Below are 19635 nucleotides of genomic sequence, written 5' to 3'. Positions count from 1 at the left end.
TCTGTGGGTTGCCCTTTAACTCTGTTTATAGCATTCTTTGATGCACAGACATTTTTAATTTTTATGTAGTCCAATTTATTTATTTTTTCAATTGTTGCCTGTGCTTTCAGTGTCATATCCAAGAGATTCTTGCCAAATCCAATGTCATGAAGCTTTTCTTCTATGTTTTTTTCTAAGAGTTTTATAGTTCTAGCTTTTACTCTTTGATACATTTTGAGTTCATTTTTGTATATCGCATGAGGCAAGGGTTTAACTTCATTCTTTTGCAAGTAAATATCCAATTTTCCCAGCATCGTTTGTTGAAAAGACTGTCCTTTACCTGTTGAATGACCTTGCCAGCCCTGTTGAATATATTTGACCACGTGTGAGTGTTTATTTCTGGGTTTTCTATTCTACTCCATTGGTTTGTATGTCTGTTTTTATGCCAATACCACACTGTTTTGATTATTGCAGCTTTGTAATAAGTTTTAAAACCAGGAAATGTGAGAGCTGCAACTTTGTTCTTTTCCAAGGTTACTTTGGCTATTTGGGGGCCCTTGATACTCTATATGAATTTTAGTATAAATTTTTCTATTTCTGCAAAAAACATTACTAGAAATTTTGATAGGGATTACAGTGAATCTGTAGATTGCTTTGGACAGTATTAACATCTTAACAATGTTAAGTGTTCCAGTCTATGAACATGGGCTATCTTTCCACTTATTGGTGTTTTCTTAATTTCTTTTACCAATGTTTTATAATTTTCAGTCTGCAAGTCTTTCACATCCTTCATAAACTTTATTCTTAAGTATTTTATTCTCTTCAATGCTATAGTAAATGGAATTGTTTTCTTAATTTCTTTTTTGGATTATTCATTGTTAGTATATAAAAATGCAACTCATTTTTGTGTGTTAATTTTTTTACCCTGAAAATTTGCTGACATTGTTTTTTAGCTCTAAAAGCTTTGTGTATGTGTGTGTGTGTGTGTGTGTGTGTGTGTGTGTGAAATCTTTAGAGTTTTCTCTATGCAAGATCATATCATCTGTGAACAGAGATAATTTTACTTCTTTCTTTCCAAATTGGATACCTTTTATTTCATTTTTTCTTTTTTTTTGCTTAATTGCTCTGAACTTCCAGTACTATGTTGAATACAAGTAGTGCAAGTGGGCATCTTGTCTTGTTTTTGATCTTAGAGGAAAAGCTTTCAGTCTTTTGCTGTTGAGTGTGATGTCAGCTGTGGGGACAGCTGTTTTCTAACAGAGAGGTCTTCACGGGCTCACATTTGTATGACTCTCATTTATTAAGCACCTTCTAAATGTCCTGATGTAGACAGATATGCTGCTCATTTAGACCTCACAAAAACTCTATGAGGAGAAATGAAGATTCATAGAAATCAAGTAACTTGCCAAAGTTTGCATAATTAGTAAATGACAGATCTGGGATTTGAATTCCATTTTATTTCAATTAAAAGTCCACATTCTTTCCACTTTACCAAGTTGCATCTTGAAGATCTCTCTGGACTTACATTTCATTTTGTCTTCTAGAGTATCAAGCAGAGCTGGGCCCATCCAAATGCTCAATATCTCATCAATGGACCCATTGACAACAGGAAAATCCATTTCTAAATGCCCTGAGAGCTTTCCTTGTCCCTGCTGAAAAGTGAAGCTGGGTCTCTCAGGCAGTTAAATATACTTTCATCTTGCCAAACATAATGCTTGATGTGGGCTATAGGCTATCTCACTGGGCCACTAAGCCTGGCTTCCAAACTCGGCATGGAGTCCTTCAGCCTGCGTCCACAACTCTCCTGTCCCCAGCAATTACAGCCACTTACATTAGGGATCCTACTGCCTGACTCAGAGCAGCAGCAGTGCCTCTGCTGCTTTTTTCTCCTTGTTTGTGCCTGGGGTCACCCCAGCCCCCACACTAGTGGCACATTGCCCTAGAGAAACAAGGGAACCTGCTGAAAACACATTCTTCTCCTGAGACTACCTTCCTTCTTGGCAAGAGTGGAGAAAAGCAACCTGTGGCAGCCACATTGATTATACTGTCAAAAGAAATGGCTAAAAATTATTTCTCAGACTAGGTCCCAGTTCCTAGAGCAGACATCATCAAAGTGTTTACAGCCTTGGTCCATAGGTGGCCTAGGGAAGAGACAGCCCTGCCCTTGAGCTATCCGCCTTGGGTTCTGAACTTTGCAGAGGGACAGAGGAAGGCTACAGAGGAAAACAAACTCTCTCCCATTAGGATAAGTCCACATATCCACACTGTCTGGGACCCCTTGATGGCAAACAATTCTGTTCATGTGCCATAAGACAGAATGACTACCATGTGTTGGACCATTTGTTTTGTTTTTTGATTCAGAAAATACTATTTTACTAGAATAGTAAAAATAAATGAAAGGGTCAAAAGAGCTTTAGGACTACAACTCTTAACACAATCCTCTGTGAGAATGTGTGTGTGTGCCTACAGGTTTGCAATTGTGTGTGTGTGTTTGTGTTCTATGACTACATCTCCAGATACTGATTAAAATTTAAGTCCACGGGGAGCAATAATCTTTAGCCTCCACCAGCTTCCCCTCAACCCACATGTACTTTGGGTTGGATTGTTGGCAGCTCTTAGATCACCTGCAAGATCGAGAATGAACACATGGGCTAGAGACAGCACTTTCTGTGAGACTCCTGCCTGCATGTGGAATAGGAGACAGGCAGAGAGAGGCGCATGTTCTGGCCTCCATCTGGGAAAAGCCAAACTCCCTCTGAGAGCCCAGAGAGCTGGCTTCAGCCATGGAGAGTCTAGTTCTGCGGCTTGACACCTGAACTTTCTACTCTGTTTTTTTCCCTTTGCTTCCTGTCTGTGGAGGGGGCAGGGCTCTGAGGCAGCTTGGGGTGGACAGTATGCAACCATGGACATGGGGAGCAAGCAGGAAGATTTTAGGCTCTGTGGTCTAGAGAAAAGAGCCTGGACTTTAGTGTCATTCAGTCCTGCCTTACCCGCTTAATACTTGTGTGACCTTGGCCAAGTTACTTAACTTTCTCATACTCAGAATCCTCATTTGCTAAATGAAGATAGTTCTTCTTAGGATCTTTGTCATAATTAGGAAGAACATATGTAAATTCCTTGGCACGTTGTATGAATTCAAGTAACGGTAGTTATTACTATTATTAGAGTGGATCTATTCAACAATGTTGTGTAGATGAGAACATTGGAGCCCAGAGAAGTGAAATAACTTGTTAGTGTTACGTAACCGGTTGATGAGAGAGCCAGGACTGGCACCTAGTGATTCTCTCTCTAAAGCGCTTTGCCTCCTAAGATTTGCAGCAGTGAGAGATACCAGAACTAAAACATGTTCTTGCTATTCTTGAGGACTATGATCTGATGAAAGACAGATACATGAAAAAAACCCACAAAAGTACTTTATATAACAAATGGAGAAATACACGCTTACATGTATATTTGCTCAAATACACAGAGTGGGAGCAAGTCTGAGCAATGGCTAGACAACTAAGGAGAAACACAACACTGGGTTTGCCTCTTGCTTCTAGGTAAGAGAAGGGACTACTTTTCTCTTTCAATTTTCTTGGAATTTATAAAGCCTATAATTGTAAAATTTGTTTTGCCTCACCCTCTATGTGAATATGTTCATTTTTAAAAAATAAAACAAATCCACTATTCTCTCAGTGGATTCTCAAGGCAAGCTGTATGGAATGTAACTGGGCTCTTTGGACACGCACTGTTTGTGCCCATCATGGAGAGGACCGATTCCCATTGTCCTCCAGGTGACTAGGACTCTCCTACAAGGCAAAGTAAGCAGGCAGACAGGACAAACATCTCTTCTGCTTGCTGTCATGCTGTCCATAACACAAAGCCTGGCACATTGTAGGAGCTTAATAAATATTGCTGCAACGTTACATGTGGATCGTACCCCTAGTTCACAGGGACTTCTCTGTTGCAGTAAGTGAGACCAGCACAGGAAGTGTTTCTCCATCATTTGGTTTAAGTAAGACATGAAGAGCTCTCACCAGGGGTTGGCCATACTGAAAATCCCTTCTCTCCAGCCTGGCTAGTCTCATCAGGATCATTGGAACCTCTTTTGAATTTTCCCAATTTCAAAGACTTCCTCCCAGCCTCATCAGCCAGTATGAAGTCCAGCCTCCTTCATGAACCTCCTCTGATCATCAGACACTCTTTTGTCTCCCTTTCCTGAGCAATTTGTACCTTTAATGTACAACTATGTGGCATCTCTTCTAATATGCTTATTCTCATCCATGTGTGTAAGTGTGTTTTCTTCAAGACTAGGCCTATTGGTAGCTCAAGAGCAGGGACTGTTATTCTCTACCCTCTGTATCCCTCACAGGTCTTCACATAGTACATGTGGCTTACAACAGGTGCTCCACAAACATTGGTTTCAAGAGCCTTCTAGTTCCTGGAGGGTGTGGCGACTAACATCTTAAACTAATCATGCTGTAAGTGACCTCATTTCCATTTATGCTTTTCCTTCAAGGAAGCTTAGAGCCAAATGTACACTCTGTAGCTTGCAGCTGCACATGACCATAGTCTTCATTTTGCATAATAGTACCATTGCTTCTTTTTCACTCTTACACACTTATTTTCCCTTCATATATTTCTTTCTGTCTCTCTCTCTCTCTTTCTCTATCATGTGTAAACTTATGTAAAGAGACTGTAAATGAGTAAATATGAAATATAAAGTAATCAATTTGAAGGTGTCAGTGGTTAAAAGTGACCTACCCATCTTAGGTTGGTCATTTTGCACTGAAATAAGAAAAATGAGGCATAATGGAAAGGAATATATCTCCGACAGTGGAAGTTCAGGTAACATGGTGGTTGAACTGGGCCTCTCGGCATCTTTCCAGTTTCCCACAAATATAACTGCCTTTTGCACCTGGAACTGGGGTTGCTGATGCTTAGAGAAGTTACAACTGAAGTTTTGTCTTTCTTTATTTGCCTATATCCTATGAATCAGCCTTTTAGCCCCTTGAGAGCTGTTCCCAGGCTGAGGGTTTAAGACTACCCGCAAAGATGCTCCTATCTGTCTTCCCTGAGACCACACAGTGGGGGAAGAAGAACTCTCCAGGAGAGGAAATGAGTTGTAAGGTTTGTTGTTCCCAATCCTCTTCCAATCTCAGGAGCCCAGATAGAGGATGCAAAGAAGTATTTGAGCAAGGAGACAAGAAAATGCAAACAGGGTGGTGATTTCATGACAATAGAATCCCAAAATAACAGAACTGACATTCTAATTTTACAGATGAGTAAAACTGAGGTCAAGAGAGGAGATGACTGATACAACATCACATGGTCATCAGTCACCAGAAGCCAGACTGGTGGATCACCTTTTCTGAAGACTGAGGAGCCTTCTCTAGCTCTACATCTTCTCCTGCCTTAGGATTCCAAATCGGAACAGAATCCTAATCCTGCTCCCGCATAGCCCCTGTTCTGTGCTCTCACTGTCCTTTTAAGGCCCAGACCCCACTCTCTACCCCCTCATCAAGGACACTATCACTGAATTCTCCTCTCTCCTTCTGGGCTGGAAAGCAGAATCTCTCCAAGTGTGATCCCAACACCACCAGCATCTGAAACCTTAGGGTGACTCTTGACACCCTTGGAGACCTATTCAATCAATTTCTGGGGGTGGGTCTGGGGATTTGCATTTTAACAAGCACCCGAGGTGATGGCTGGGTACGTTTAAATCTCAGAACTGCAGGTCAAGGGGCAGCCAGCCCGGCGCGCTCCATCTCCTCGCTTCCTGCAGCAGCCCAGCTGACCTTTCACCAGTGGCAGATGTAAAGACAGGGCCTCCCCCAGTGCCAGAGGTGCTTTGCGAATAAAACCTATACACAACCACGTGTGTTGAGAAACACTAGCTTCATTTCTTAACGTTTGGTTGAAAAGCTCAGTTTCTTTGTGAGCTAACATCAAGTCAAAACTGCGGTTCCTCTTTCCCTCAGCTCTGCCCTCCCCTCTCCCCAACCTCAAGACTCACTTTTACACGTTTCTAACCTTATATGACTTTGAGTCCTTGTTTGCTTCCTCTTAATTGCCACTCAGAAGGCCAGGGGTGTGAACATTTCCTCCCACGGGTAATAGAGAAATAGCAAGAACAATGATAATGGGGTGGCACTGTCCCTTGGCTTCGGTGGAGACTTGCAGTGTTGACCTATTTTCATTTGCCCAAGTTGATTCAGATTATGAAATCAAATTTTTCCTCCTTTCTTCACATCAGCTGTCCCTGTCCCTGAGAGGATGTCCTCTACAAGGTTTGGCCTCTGATGGTTTATGCGTGCCTAGTTCAATAACACAGCATGCCAGTCATGCTTATGCAGGCCCCACAGCTGCCCCACAGGCATGGTCTCGAAGTGACAGCTTGTGTGGGAGACAATAAGGAAGAGATGAGTATAGTGGAGAGAGAAGTGGTGGAGAGAAGACAGAGAGAAGCCTCAGTTTCTTTTCTGAGGCTAATTAGGTGATATGAAAGTGGAAAAGCTCTTGTGAGTGGGGAGACAGCTGCACAGTGAGTTTGAGAGCCAGAGAGCCCCAGTTTCCTTTGGACATTGTCTGGTGAAGAATGGAGGGGTTTGTTTTGTTGTGATTAAGTGAGAAGAAAACTAGCTAAGTGCTGGCAGCAGGGGGGGATTACCAAGTGATGACTGGAGCTGTTTTGTTCTTAGGCACAGACATAATTATCTGTCTAACAGCGACCTTGATAAGTCCAAGTAGATAAGTAGGTATCGTGCCAGGTCTGTTTATCAGGTAGATTGAAGGATTCAGCACACACAGGCAGACATATGTACAGAAACATTTATGCATTTATGTGTGCATGCATGCATATATAAATCCATACATATATTCTACTCAGACACACTGGCATGAGAACAAATGCAGTTACACTCAGTCACACAAACATAAGGATATACATACATGGAGATAAATACACACATATGCAACTGTACACATGTGTGCATGTGTACATGCAGTCATGCTAACACATGTCCATCCATTTCAATCCTATACACAGGTGTGCACAGGTGCATTGATTTATACATGCAAGCCAGAATAAAACAGAAGTGTGCCTATGGCATGGTGACCATGTGACTTGTTGGAGACAACACTGAGCCAAGGGTGAGGCTCTAAGTAACGTGAGGGCGGTGGCCACTCTCCTGGTCCTCAGGGCACCTGAGTGCTGGGTACATAGTGAGTGCACACTCAGGTCTTACTGATTGATGGCCTTGGTGGCCTACCTGACTTCTGCCATGACTTGGTTGTGACACCATGAGAAAATTGTCTTCCCTCCTGTCCTTTCGTGGGGTGTCTTGGAGCTTCTCCTTGGCTGAGATTGTGTTGTGCTTGTGGAGCCCCTCCTTTATCCCCTGACTCTCCACTCCCAGGACCCCACCTTACAATTTCTTTTCCCTTCCTTTTCAAAAGAAAAAGACAAATCCACAACGCTCACTGTGATCTGGCTTCTTTGGAAAATAGACCATGGCGCTAGCATATGGGAGGCATCCCCATCTGTGAGCTCCAGGGCCTTGAAGGTGATGCCTGGGGCTCTCTGTGGCACACCTGGTTTCTCAGACAGACCTCCCTGAAGAGGATCCTTGTCTCCATCACCACCGCAAGGAAGCCTGAGGTGTCACGACAGGGACCGGGCAATGACTGCCGACATATCTGTGGTTTATTCACCAAGTGTACACCATCATGACCATTAAACGTTACTGTTAAAAAGAGTGCACGTTATAGGTTTGTTTGCTTGGTCAAGGTGAAGCAAAATAGAATAGCTCACATGCTCTCCGGGTCACTGGAGGAAGGCGGTGCTTGCACCCCCTCCTTAGGCGTCAGCATCTCCACTTAAGCAGCAAGAGGCCTGTTGTCCCAGACAAAGGAGCGTACAGACAGTGCCTCTCCCTGCCAGGAGTTCCTGGTTGTCATGAACTTCGGCTTCATTTCCTTTGCACTCGTTATGGATGCTGGCGTATACAACTTAGCATGTGAACGGGACAGAGAAGGAATTGGGATGCTAATTTTGAACTTTTAATTCCATCCTTTGGCTTTTTCTCCTCCAGGAGCTTTCTCTACATTTTTTTCCCTCCCTCCATTCTCTTCCATTACATCCTAGAGAACAAAAGGATAGCTAGAGAGCTGCTGCCTTTGCAGCCACACCTTAAAGACTTGGAGTTCCAAGGACTGTGGCCTGCCTTTGCCTGGATCCCTGTCTTCAGCATAAAGCACTTCTTAGCCCATCCTCTGGAGAGTGGGGTGAGGCTGTGGCACCGGGGACACTAAGTCTTTAGTTCTGGTTGATTGTACTGATGGTTCGAAGGGAATTAATTTCTAGTCCTCAACCCCCTTAGATTCCTGGTGTCATGTCGGTCTCTCTGCCCATTTCATAAAAGCCCTTTTCCCACTTTACAAAAACCAAGGCACTCATTCTTCCCAAACTTCACTCTGATATATTGTTCTAGGGTGTAAACACCTCCAGGAAGCCAAATCTCTTTTACTAACAAAAGCACTAGAAACTCATGGGATGGCTTCCTCTTCTACTGATTGCACACGTTTTTCTATTAAGGATGAAGTGTGGTGATAGCCCTGGAGTGTGTTGGCCCTTGGGGGAGGGTATAGACAATGGGACTGATGACTGTTCTGTTTAGTGACCTCACCTCTCCCAAGCCCTGGCTTTTGTCAAAGAATGTTTTGCTGTTGTGGGAGAAAATGGTGGGAGCAAAGCAAAGAGAATTGGCAAGAAATATTGAATGCTAAAAATGTCTTTTTCACAAATTTAATCACAAGCAATTATGTTCAGCTATTCTGAATATCATCCTTGGGAAGTGTCATTATAAGAAAGAACAGCATCTTGGAACAGCTGAGACCATATAGGTTAGTGACACAGATTCTGTTAAATGTGGTGGGAATGTTTTCGAGGGATACCAAACGATAAAACCTATGCGAAAAGCTTTACCTGATTTCTAAGTTCAGTGTGTGTTACTCAGTAAGTCAGTTAAAACCTATTTTATCAAATTGCATCATGAAATCTTTATTCCATTTAGTCAGTTCTCAGTTTATTTTTTTCCTTGTGAAATGCTTAATATTTTCTAACTCTATTAATAAAAAGTAAAATGATATTCTAGCTGCAACACCAATTTGTTTTTACCAGTGTATACCATTCTCTTTCATTAAATACATGGGAAAAATCTTGATCATAATGTCTCACAAAATTAATGGCATTATTTCTGAAGTTGTATACATAATTCTTATTTTATGATTTTCAAAAGCTGAAAGACAGATTCAATCCATGCATGCACACGCACTTACCAAAGGACTACCAGGGGTTTTATACTTCTTGCTTCATAAATAACATTTTTTTTGCTACAAATTGTACTGCATTATTTCAAATTAAGTAGTGAGAAAGAGCATATAGATTTATTATTGTTTTTATAAATTATAAAAATAGGCTATAATAGCCTTATATCAGTTTAATTTTGGTTTGATTGCTTTTAGTAATCTATCATTAAAAAAAATAACAAATTCCACAATAATTACTCAGTGATTTTTAATAATATTCCTGAAATGTATATTAATCTATTCATTTGAATTGAAAAATGAAGTCAGACATTTGATGACAGAAGCAAGTCTGATTGGGCCAAAGTGTGACGAGGATGACTAGGCCAGGTGGCAGGCACTCCCCGTACGCTGAGTAAGCTAACTCTAACCTTAAAGCAATGCTGAGATGAAAGTGGTTGGTAGAAGAATATTGTATTGTCAAAGACGGATTGAAATTAGCCATGTTTTTAATTTTTCCATTTCCATCTAAGTATATATCATGCTAAACAATATGTCTGTAAGAAGAAAAAAAATAATGGGTATAATTAATAGTCATTTAATAATCTTTAGCAGTCTTTTTGATATTCTTCCCAGATATTGAGAAAGTGAAAGATTCTAATAAATTAAAAAACAAAAAAGTAAATAAATAAAAATTTACACACACACACATGCGCACATGCACACATGCGCACACACACACATTCCTTTTCAGTTCAGGTGGTTTCCAATCCTTTGCTTTTAGCATAAGTGAAGAAGAACCTAATCAAACCATCAGTAAAAGTGTCAGTAAACTGATCACTAAAAATAATTTTTGATAATAGATCACCAAGAGATTTTTAGCCTATAGGAAGAATTCAAAAAACGGTGGTTTGATGTTGCTATAACAATCCCACATCTTTCAAGTGAATAAATCTTCTTAGTGCTAACATTTATGAAAACGTAAGACACAAACAGAAAATGTAAAGCATGAATAGACGTCTCTTAGGTGGCATGTGAGCAGCAATGTTTGAACATGACTGGTCTGAAAGGTTCCTCTCAGCTCGGACAAGCTGTGACTGTCACTCTGGGTCTGCGTGCCTCTCACGCATCTTGGGCTTCCCTCCTCCTGTCCCGAGAAACCCCAGCGGCCTGAGGCCCCCCTGCACTGCCATGGCTCACCCAGCTTGCCTACCTCCACAAGAACCACGCTCCGTTACGCTGCTGACACATTCCGCCTGCCCATCCAAACTCCTTTCCTCAGCACAGCCTCTTCAACTTCTTTTCTAGCCATTTTTATGTCCAGGAAAAGAGGCTGTGTAACTTACACCTCCCCAGACCTTCCACCCTCTTCCTGAGGATTCTGAGGGAGCCTCCGATACCTCTGCTACCTACCCCAACACAGGGCAGGCCACCAGGCTGATCCCATGACGCCTGTTTATGTGAGCCCCGCAAGAGGCCCCACGCCACTGCTCACGGTCAGCTCGCCAACCTGCTCTCGCCCCATCTCCCGCCCTGCCCTACTCCTGAACACCGCATCTGCTAGAACTCTGGCCCATCGGTAACAAAACGCTCTGTCTGCTAAACTTTTATCTGAATCCTCCCTTCCCTTGCTTGTCCTGACTAAAACACGGCCCCCTCCCTCGAGGACGGTGCTTTTCTGGAACTCTCCGGAGTGGTGGCTATTGATTCTCCTTCATCTCTTTACTGTTGAGCATGGAGATGAGGTAGAGACCCCATCTCCTCCTCAGTGTGGCTTCCAGTCTGTCCCCCTTCTCTTCCTTTAAACAGTGGCATCGAGCCCTTTGTCTTCAGACCATGCCTCCCACTGTTCCTCCTTGCCTCGGTTAACTTTCAGTCCAGGGTTATGCCCCGGATTTTTCAATGATTTTAGCTCCTGGCTCACTGTCCCTCTCTCCAACTCTATTCTTGTCTTAATGCTTTTTGATTTCCATATACACGTTATAATCCCTTAACTCTTGACCTAGTTCCTTGAATTCCTTTCCTCCCGTGAATATATCCTCTACCTACTTTACCACTTGATCTCATGGCCACACCCTTCCCATACTTGCTAATATAGCCCACTTTCTGACCTCACCTTTTATTTTCTCAGCACATTGCCTCTAGTACTCTGACTTCAACAAACTCTTGATACTACCCAGTACACTTGGCTTAAAATATATTATTATAATCCTTACAACCATCTTGGCACACACTCTCAACTTCCTTGATTCTCATTTTAATACTCTTAGGAGAATCAAGACCCTGTACAAACTCTTCACTACCTCTGCACCTAAATTCATGCAGTCAGTCCTACATAGAGAAAAACATACAACCATGCTGATTATCTTACTGTCAATTTAGGGCCACAAACCCTGAGCTGAATCACAATGTTTCCTGGCATTCATACTACATTTCACCTATTTGTCTCTCTCTTAAAACCTAACACCTGTTCCTTCATCATCATTTCAGCTGACAACATTGCTTCCCACTTCACTGATAAGACTGAAGCAATCAGAAGACAATGTCCATATGCTCCCACTACCACATCTACATACCTACTGGCACCTACACTCACAAACTCTGCCTTCTCAAGTGTTCATGGAGATGACCTGTCCTTGGTCCTCCCTGAGGCCTCCCTCTCACCTACTGAAGGATATTACTCCAGTAATTCTGTCCCCTCTTATGTCATCTATATTTCCCTTTCTACTGGGTTATTACCATCATCATACCATGATGCACCTGTTTCTCCCATCTTAAAAAAATCTTCTGATCCTGCTGCCTCTCCCATTTCTCTACTCCAACTTATATCAAACCTCTTAAAAATATTTGTCTGTACCCACCAACTCCAACTCCTGTTTTCTGTTAATCCCCCGGCAAACAAGATTTTGCCCTCAACCACTGCAAGAAGACTACTCTTGTCTGTTTAAGGTCACAATGACTTCAATGTTGCTAAATCCATAATCAGTTCTTAAAGCTGATAGTATTTGACCTTTCAGTAAGCATTCACAGTTATTCATTTCTTACTCCTAAAAACACTTTCATCCCTTGGCTTCCTAAACATCACACACTCTTGGTTTTACTCTGAATTTACCGGTCATATTTCAGTCTTTTTTTCTATTTCCTCCTCTTCTCCTTTTTCTCTTATTAATGGATTTCCTGGGGTTCAATTCTTAGACCTTGTTTCTTCTCTATTACACTCACTTCCTGGGTGATCTCATGCTGTCCCACGGCTTTACATTCCATCTATGTGCTGATAGCTTACATTTCCAGCACAGACTTTGCCCCTTAACTCCTGACTCTATCCAACTGCCTATTCAACAGTGATACCGAATAGAAATAGCAAACTTAACATGTCCAAATGATCTTGTCTTCCCAATGCCTTCTTCACATGTTTCTCCGTCAAAGCTCATTCCAACTTCATCCTTTTATTTGGACAGGATAAAAACCTGGTGTCACCCTTGACTCCTTTCTCTCCCACTCCATGTCCAACATGTCATGAAATCATGTTAGCTCTTCCTTTAAATTATATCCAGGATCTGGCTCTTCTCACCAACTCTTCTGCCACCATTCTGAACTTGCCTGGATTTTTTTTTTTAATTTATTTTTTATTTTTATTTATTTATTTTTATTTTATGGAGGTCACATTGGTTTATAACACCATATAAATTTCAGGTGTACATCATTATACTTCTGTTTCTGCATCGATTACATCATGCTCACCACCCAAATAGTAATAACAGTCCATCATTACACACATGTACCTAATCATCCCTTTCACCCTCCTCCCTCCCCCCTTCCCCTCTGGTAACCACCAATCCAATCTCTGTCTCTAGGTGTCTGTTTGTTGTTGTTTTTATCTTCTACTTATGAATGAGATCATATTGTATTTGACCTTCTCCCTCTGACTTACTTCACTTAGCATAATACCCTCAATGTCCATCCAAGTTGTCACAAATGGCTGGATTTCATCATTTCTTATGGCTGAGTAGTATTCCATTGTGTATATATACCACATCTTCTTTATCCATTCATCCCTTGATGGGAACCTAGGTTGCTTCCAAGTCTTGGCCATTGTGAATAATGCTGCAATGAACATAGGGGTACGTGTATCTTTATGCATTCATGTTTTCATTTTCTTTGAATAAATACCCAGCATTGGAATAGCTGGATCATATGGTAGTTCTATTCTTAATTTTTTGAGGAATCTCCATACTGTTTTCCATAGTGGTTGCACCAGTTTGCACTCCCACCAGCAGTGTATGAGAGTTCCCTTCTCTCCACATCCTCTCCAACACTTGTTTCCTGTTTTTCTTAATTATAGCCATTCTGACGGGTGTGAAGTGATATCTCATTGTAGTTTTGCTTTGCATTTCCCTGATAGTTAATGATGTTGAACATCTTTTCATGTGCCTGTTGGCCATCTGTATATCTTTTTTGGAGAAATGTCTGTTCAGGTCTTTTGCCCAATTTCTTAATTGGGTTGTTAGCTTTTTGTTGTTGAGATGTATGAGGTCTTTACATATTTTGGAGGTTAACCCCTTATCAGATATATGGTTTGCAAATATCTTCTCCCAATTGTTAAGTTGTCATTTCGTTTTGTTGATGGTTTCCTTTGCTGTGCAGAAGATTTTTAGTTTAATATAGTCCCATTTGTGTATTTTTTCTATTGTTTCTCTTGCCCGGTCAGACACGGTGCTTGAAAATATATTGCTAAGACTGATGTCGAAGAGCATACTGCCTATGTTTTCTTCTAGAAGTTTCATGGTTTCAGATTTTACATTCAAGTCTTTAATCCATTTTGAGTTAATTTTTGTGTATGGTGTAAGGTAATGATCTACTTTTTTGCATGTGGCTGTCCAGTTTTCCCAACACCATTTGTTGAAGAGACTTTCCTTTCTCCATTTAAGTTCTTGGCTCCTTTGTCAAAAATTAACTATCCATAGATGTGTCAGTTTATTTCTGGGCTCTCAATTCTATTCCATTGATTTGTGTGTCTGTTTTTGTGCCAGTACCATGCTGTTTTGGTTACTATAGCTTTGTAGTATATTTTGAAATCAGGGAGTGGGATGCCTCCAGCTTTGTTCTTTTTCCTCAGGATTCCTTTGGCTACTCAGGGTCTTTTGTTGTTCCATATAAATTTTAGGATTCTTTGTTCTATGTCTGTGAAAAATGTTGTTGGAACTTTGATAAGGATTGCATTGAATCTATAGATTACTCTAGGAAGTATGGACATCTTAACTATGATAATTCTTCCAATCCAAGAGCATGGAATATGTTTCCGTTTCCTTATGTCTTCTTCAATTTCTTTTAGCAATGTTTTATAGTTTTCAGTGTACAGGTCTCTCACCTCTTTGGTTAAATTTATTCCCAGGTATTTTATTCTTTTTGTTGCAATTGTCAATGGGATTGTATTCTTAATTTCTCTTTCTGCTGCATAGTTGTTAGTGTACAAAAATGCAACTGATTTTTGTATGTTGATTTTGTATGCTGCAACTTTACTGTATTCCTTTATTATTTCTCAAAGTTTTTTGGTGGATTCTTTAGGGTTTTCTATATATAAAATCATGTCATCTGTGAATAGTGACAGTTTCACTTCTTCCTTTCTCATTTGGATCCCTTTTATTTCTTTTTCTTGCCTGATTGTTCTTGCTAGGACTTCCAATACTATGTTAAATAGGAGTGGTGACAGTGGGCATCCTTGTCTGGTTCCTGTTCTTAGAGGGATAGCCGTCAGTTTTTCACCATTGAGGATGATATTAGCTGTTGGTTTGTCATATATGGCCTTTATTATGTTGAGGTACTTTTCTTCTATACCCACTTTATTCAGAGTTTTTATCATAAATGCATGCTGTATCTTGTCAAATGCTTTCTCTGCATCTATTGAGATGATCATGTGATTTTTATTCTTCGTTTTATTAATGTGGTGTATCACGTTGATTGATTTGCGAATGTTGAACCATCCCTGCATCCCTGGAATAAATCCCACTGGATCATGGTGTATGATCTCTTTAATGTATTTTTGTATGTGATTTGCTAGTATTTTGTTGAGGATTTTTGCATCGATGTTCTTCAGTGATATTGGCCTGTAATTTTTTTTGTGTGTGTTGTCCTTATTTAGTTTTGATATCAGGGTAATGTCAGCTTTGTAGAAGGAGTTAGGAAGATTCCCCTCCTCTTCAAATTTTTGGAATATTCTGAGAAAGAATGGTATTAAGTCTTCTTGGAGTGTTTGGTAGAATTCACCTGGGGAACCGTCAGGTCCTGGACTTTTATTTTGGGGGAGGTTTTTGATTACTGTTTTGATCTCCTTACTGGTGATTGGTCTATTCAAATTCTCTATTTCTTCATGATTCAGTGTTGGAAGGTTGTATGATTCTAAGAATTTATCCATTTCTTCTAGATTATCTAAATGTTGCCATATAGCTTTTCGTAGTATTCTCTTATAATCTTTTGTATTTCTGAGGCGTCCGTTGTAATTTATCCTCTTTCATTTCTGATTTTACTTATTTGAACCTTCTCTCTCTTTTTCTTGGTGAATCTAGCTAAAGGTTTGTCACTTTTGTTTACCTTTTCAAAGAATCAGCTCTTGGTTTCATTAATTTTTTCTACTGTGTTTTTAGTCTCTATTTCATTTATTTCTGCTCTGCTTTTTATTATTTCCTTCCTTCTACTGATTTGGGGCTTTGTTTGTTCTTCTTTTTCCAGTTCCTTTAGGTGCACTGTTAGATTGTTTATTTGAGATTTTTCTTGTTTGTTGAGATAGGCCTGTATTGCTATAAATGTCCCTCTTAGAACTGCTTTTACTATATTCCATAAATTCTGGCATGTTGTATTTTCATTTTCATTTGTCTCCAGGTATTTTTTGATTTCTCCTTTGATTTCTTCATTGACCCAATTGTTGTTCAGTAGCATTTTGTTTAATCTCCACCTGTTTGTGGCTTTTCTAATTTTCTTCCTATAGTTGATTTCTAGTTTCATACCATTGTGGTCATAAAAGATGCTTGGTATTATTTCAATCTTCTTAAATTTATGGAGACTTGTTTTGTGGCCTAATATGTGGCCAATCCTGGAGAATGTTCCATGTGCATTTGAAAAGAATATGTATTCTTCAGTTTTCAGATGGAGTGTTCTGTATAGATCTACTAAGTCCATCTGTTCTAATGTGTCATTTAAGGGCAATGTTTTCTTATTGATCTTCTGTTTGGATGATCTATCCATTGGTGTAATTGGAGTGTTAAAATCCCCTACTATTATTGTGTCACTGTCTATTTTTCCTTTCATGTCTGTTAATAATTGCTTTATACATTTAGGTGCTCCTGTGTTGGGTGCATAGATATTTACAAGTGTTATATCCTATTGTTGGATTGTTGTCTTTATCATTATGTAGTGCCCTTCTTTATCTCTTGTTGCGGTTTTTGTTTTAAAGTCTATTTTGTCTGTTATGAGTATTGCTACCTCAGCTTTCTTTTCATTGCCATTTGATGAAATATCTTTTTTCATCCCTTCACTTTCAGTTTGTGAGTGTCTTTAGGTCTGAAGTGTGTCTCTTGTATGCAGTATATTATGGATTTTGTTTTTTTAACCAATTAGCCACCTTCTGCCTTTTAATTGGAGCATTTTGTCCATTGACATTTAAGGTAGCTATCGATAACTATGTCCTTCTGCCATTTTTTTACATTTTTCCTGGGTGCTTTAGTAGTTCTCTGTTCCTTTCTTCTTCTGTTGCTCTCTTCCCTAGTGGTTTGATGGCTTTCTTTAGTATTATGTTTGCGTTCCTTTCTCTTAGTTTTTTGTGTATTTATTATAGGTTTCTGGTTTGTGATTACCATGAGGTTCACATATAGTAACCTATGTATATAGCAATCTATATTAAGTTGATGGTCTCTTTAGTTTGACCTCTATCGGAAAGCTCTGCTTTTTTACTCCCTTCCTCACAAATTTTATGGTTTTTATATCACATCTAAGCTCTTTTTTGTGCATGTGTATCCATTACCCTCTTATCATGGAAATAGATAATTTTTCCTATTTGTGGTCTTCTCTTTCCCCGTTAAATAAGTCCCTTTAGCATTTCTTGTAGGACTGATTTCTTGGTGATAAAATCCTTTTATTTTTGCTTGTCCTGGAAACTCTTTATCTCTCCTTCCATTCTCAATGATAATCTTGCCGGCTAGAGTATTCTTGGCTGTAGGTTTTTTCCTTTTAGTACTTTAAATATATTGTACCACTCTCTTCTAACTTGTAAGGTTTCTGCTGAGAAGTCAGCTGATAGCCTTATCGGGTTTCCTTAGTATGTAACTTGTTGTCTTTCTCTGGCAGCTTCTAGGATTCTCTCTTGATCTTTAATTCTGGACATTTTAATTACGATGTGTCTTGGTGTGGGCCTCTTTGGGTTTATCTTGTTTGGTGCTCTCTGTGATTCCTGTACCTGGATGTCTGTTTCCTTCCTTAGGTTAGGAAAGTTTTCAGCTATTATTTCTTCAAATAGATTCTCTGCCCCTTTGTCTCTCTCTTCTCCTTCTGGGACACCTACAACATGGATATTAGTGTGCTTGATGTTGTGCCAGGCATCCCTTAGACTGTCCTCACTCTGTTTAATTCTTTTTTCTTTTATCCATTCAGCTTGGGTGATTTCCTCTGGTCTTTCATCCAGCTCACTGATCCGGTCTTCTGTATCATCTACTCTGCTTTTGAGTCCCTCTAGTGAATTTTTCATTTCCCGTTTCATATTGTTCATTTTTGATTGATTTTTTCTTATATCTTCCCTTTCTTTATTGACATTGTCATTGAGCTCATCCTTTCTTCTCCCAAGGTCCGTGAGCATCCTTATGACTCTTTGTTTGAAGTCTCTGTTGGGTAGATTGCTCATTTCTGTTTCATTTAGTTCCTTTTCTGGTGTTTTGTCCTGTTCCCTTACTTGGAACATATTCCTTTGCTTCCTCATTTTGCCTCTTTCCCTTGGCTTGTGTCTATGTATTAGGTAGTTCAGCTACGTCTCTTGATCTTGGAGAGGTGACCTTATATAAGTGATGCCTTATGAGGCCAAGCAGTGTGCTTCCATCTGTCTCATCACCAGATCCAAATGTTCCAGGAGTGATCCCTATCTGGGCTACATGTGTCCTTCTGTTGTCGCAGGGTTGCTTTTGCCGTAGGTGCCCAGGGAGGCTGAGCTGTCTCCCTGGCTGGCTGGTTGTAATGCTCAGCTGCGTGTAGTTGTTTTGGGCCCTTTCGTCTCTTTTTCGGGTGTGGGGAGCTCCAGCACAGTTGGCTGCAAGGTCTAATAGCACATTCCTGTTGCAGTTTTCCTATTAAGTGAGGAGGCCTCCAGCATGGCTGGTTGTTAGGCTCATGGGCTTACAATTGTTATAAGCCTCTGGCCTAGAAGGCTCTTGTCAGCTCTCTGAGGATTGCAGCTGGGTGGGGCTGGCTTCAGGCATGGGAGCACCCAATTTTTTCAGGCATTGGAAGGTGGTTGCCTGGATTTTTGTAAGAGATTTCTCATGGCCCTGTGCTCGCATTCTTGCCTACCGCCTTATATTCTATTCTCAACACAGCAGCCAGAGTGAGCCGCTCCTGTGGTCAAAGGCTCAAAACCCTCCAATGGCTCCCCAGCTCCCTCCAAGTAAGAGCCAGTGTACTTACCATGGCCTACAGGGCTAGCAATCTGACTCCCTTACCTCTCTGACTTTACCTCCTATGACTCTCTCCTCCTCTCATTCTGCACTAGCCCCACTGGCCCCTTCATAGTTGTTTCTAGAATAGTTCAGCCGCCTGGGCAGTTGTACTGGCTATTTCCTCTGCGTGGGGCACTCTACCTCCAGGTATCTGCAAAGCTCATTCCCTCTTTACCTTTAAACGTTTATTCAAGTATCACAGTCTCATTGAGATCTACTCTCACTCTCACTACTCAATTTAACATTGCACTCCCCTTACTGTGCTTATTTTTTCTATAGTAGTTATCACGTGTATTATATTTATTGTCTCTCCCCCTCCATAGAGGGAAGGGTTTGTCTGGTTTGTTTACTGCTGTAACCTCAGTGCCTAGAAGATTGCCTGGAAATAAGAAGTGCTCAGTGAATACAATTGATCCTCACAATTTACAGATTCTGTATTTGCAAGTTTGCTTACTTGCTAACATTTATTTGTAACCCTCAGATCCACGCTCATGGCACTTATGCAGTCATTCACAGACGTACATGGAACAGTAAGAAACTTGAATCACCTGATGTGCACTTTCCCAGTTGAGACTGAACAAGGCAATTCTCTGCCTTCTTATTTAAACTCTCATACTGTAAACAATTGTCCTTTTTGTGGTCTATTTAGTGCCATGTTTTTCACAATTTTCTATTT

This window comes from Diceros bicornis, chromosome 11, assembly GCF_020826845.1.
Source record: "Diceros bicornis minor isolate mBicDic1 chromosome 11, mDicBic1.mat.cur, whole genome shotgun sequence".
Taxonomy (NCBI): Eukaryota; Metazoa; Chordata; class Mammalia; order Perissodactyla; family Rhinocerotidae; genus Diceros; species Diceros bicornis.
The sequence above is the reverse complement of the archived record's forward strand: the minus strand, read 5'-3'. Positions refer to the sequence as shown.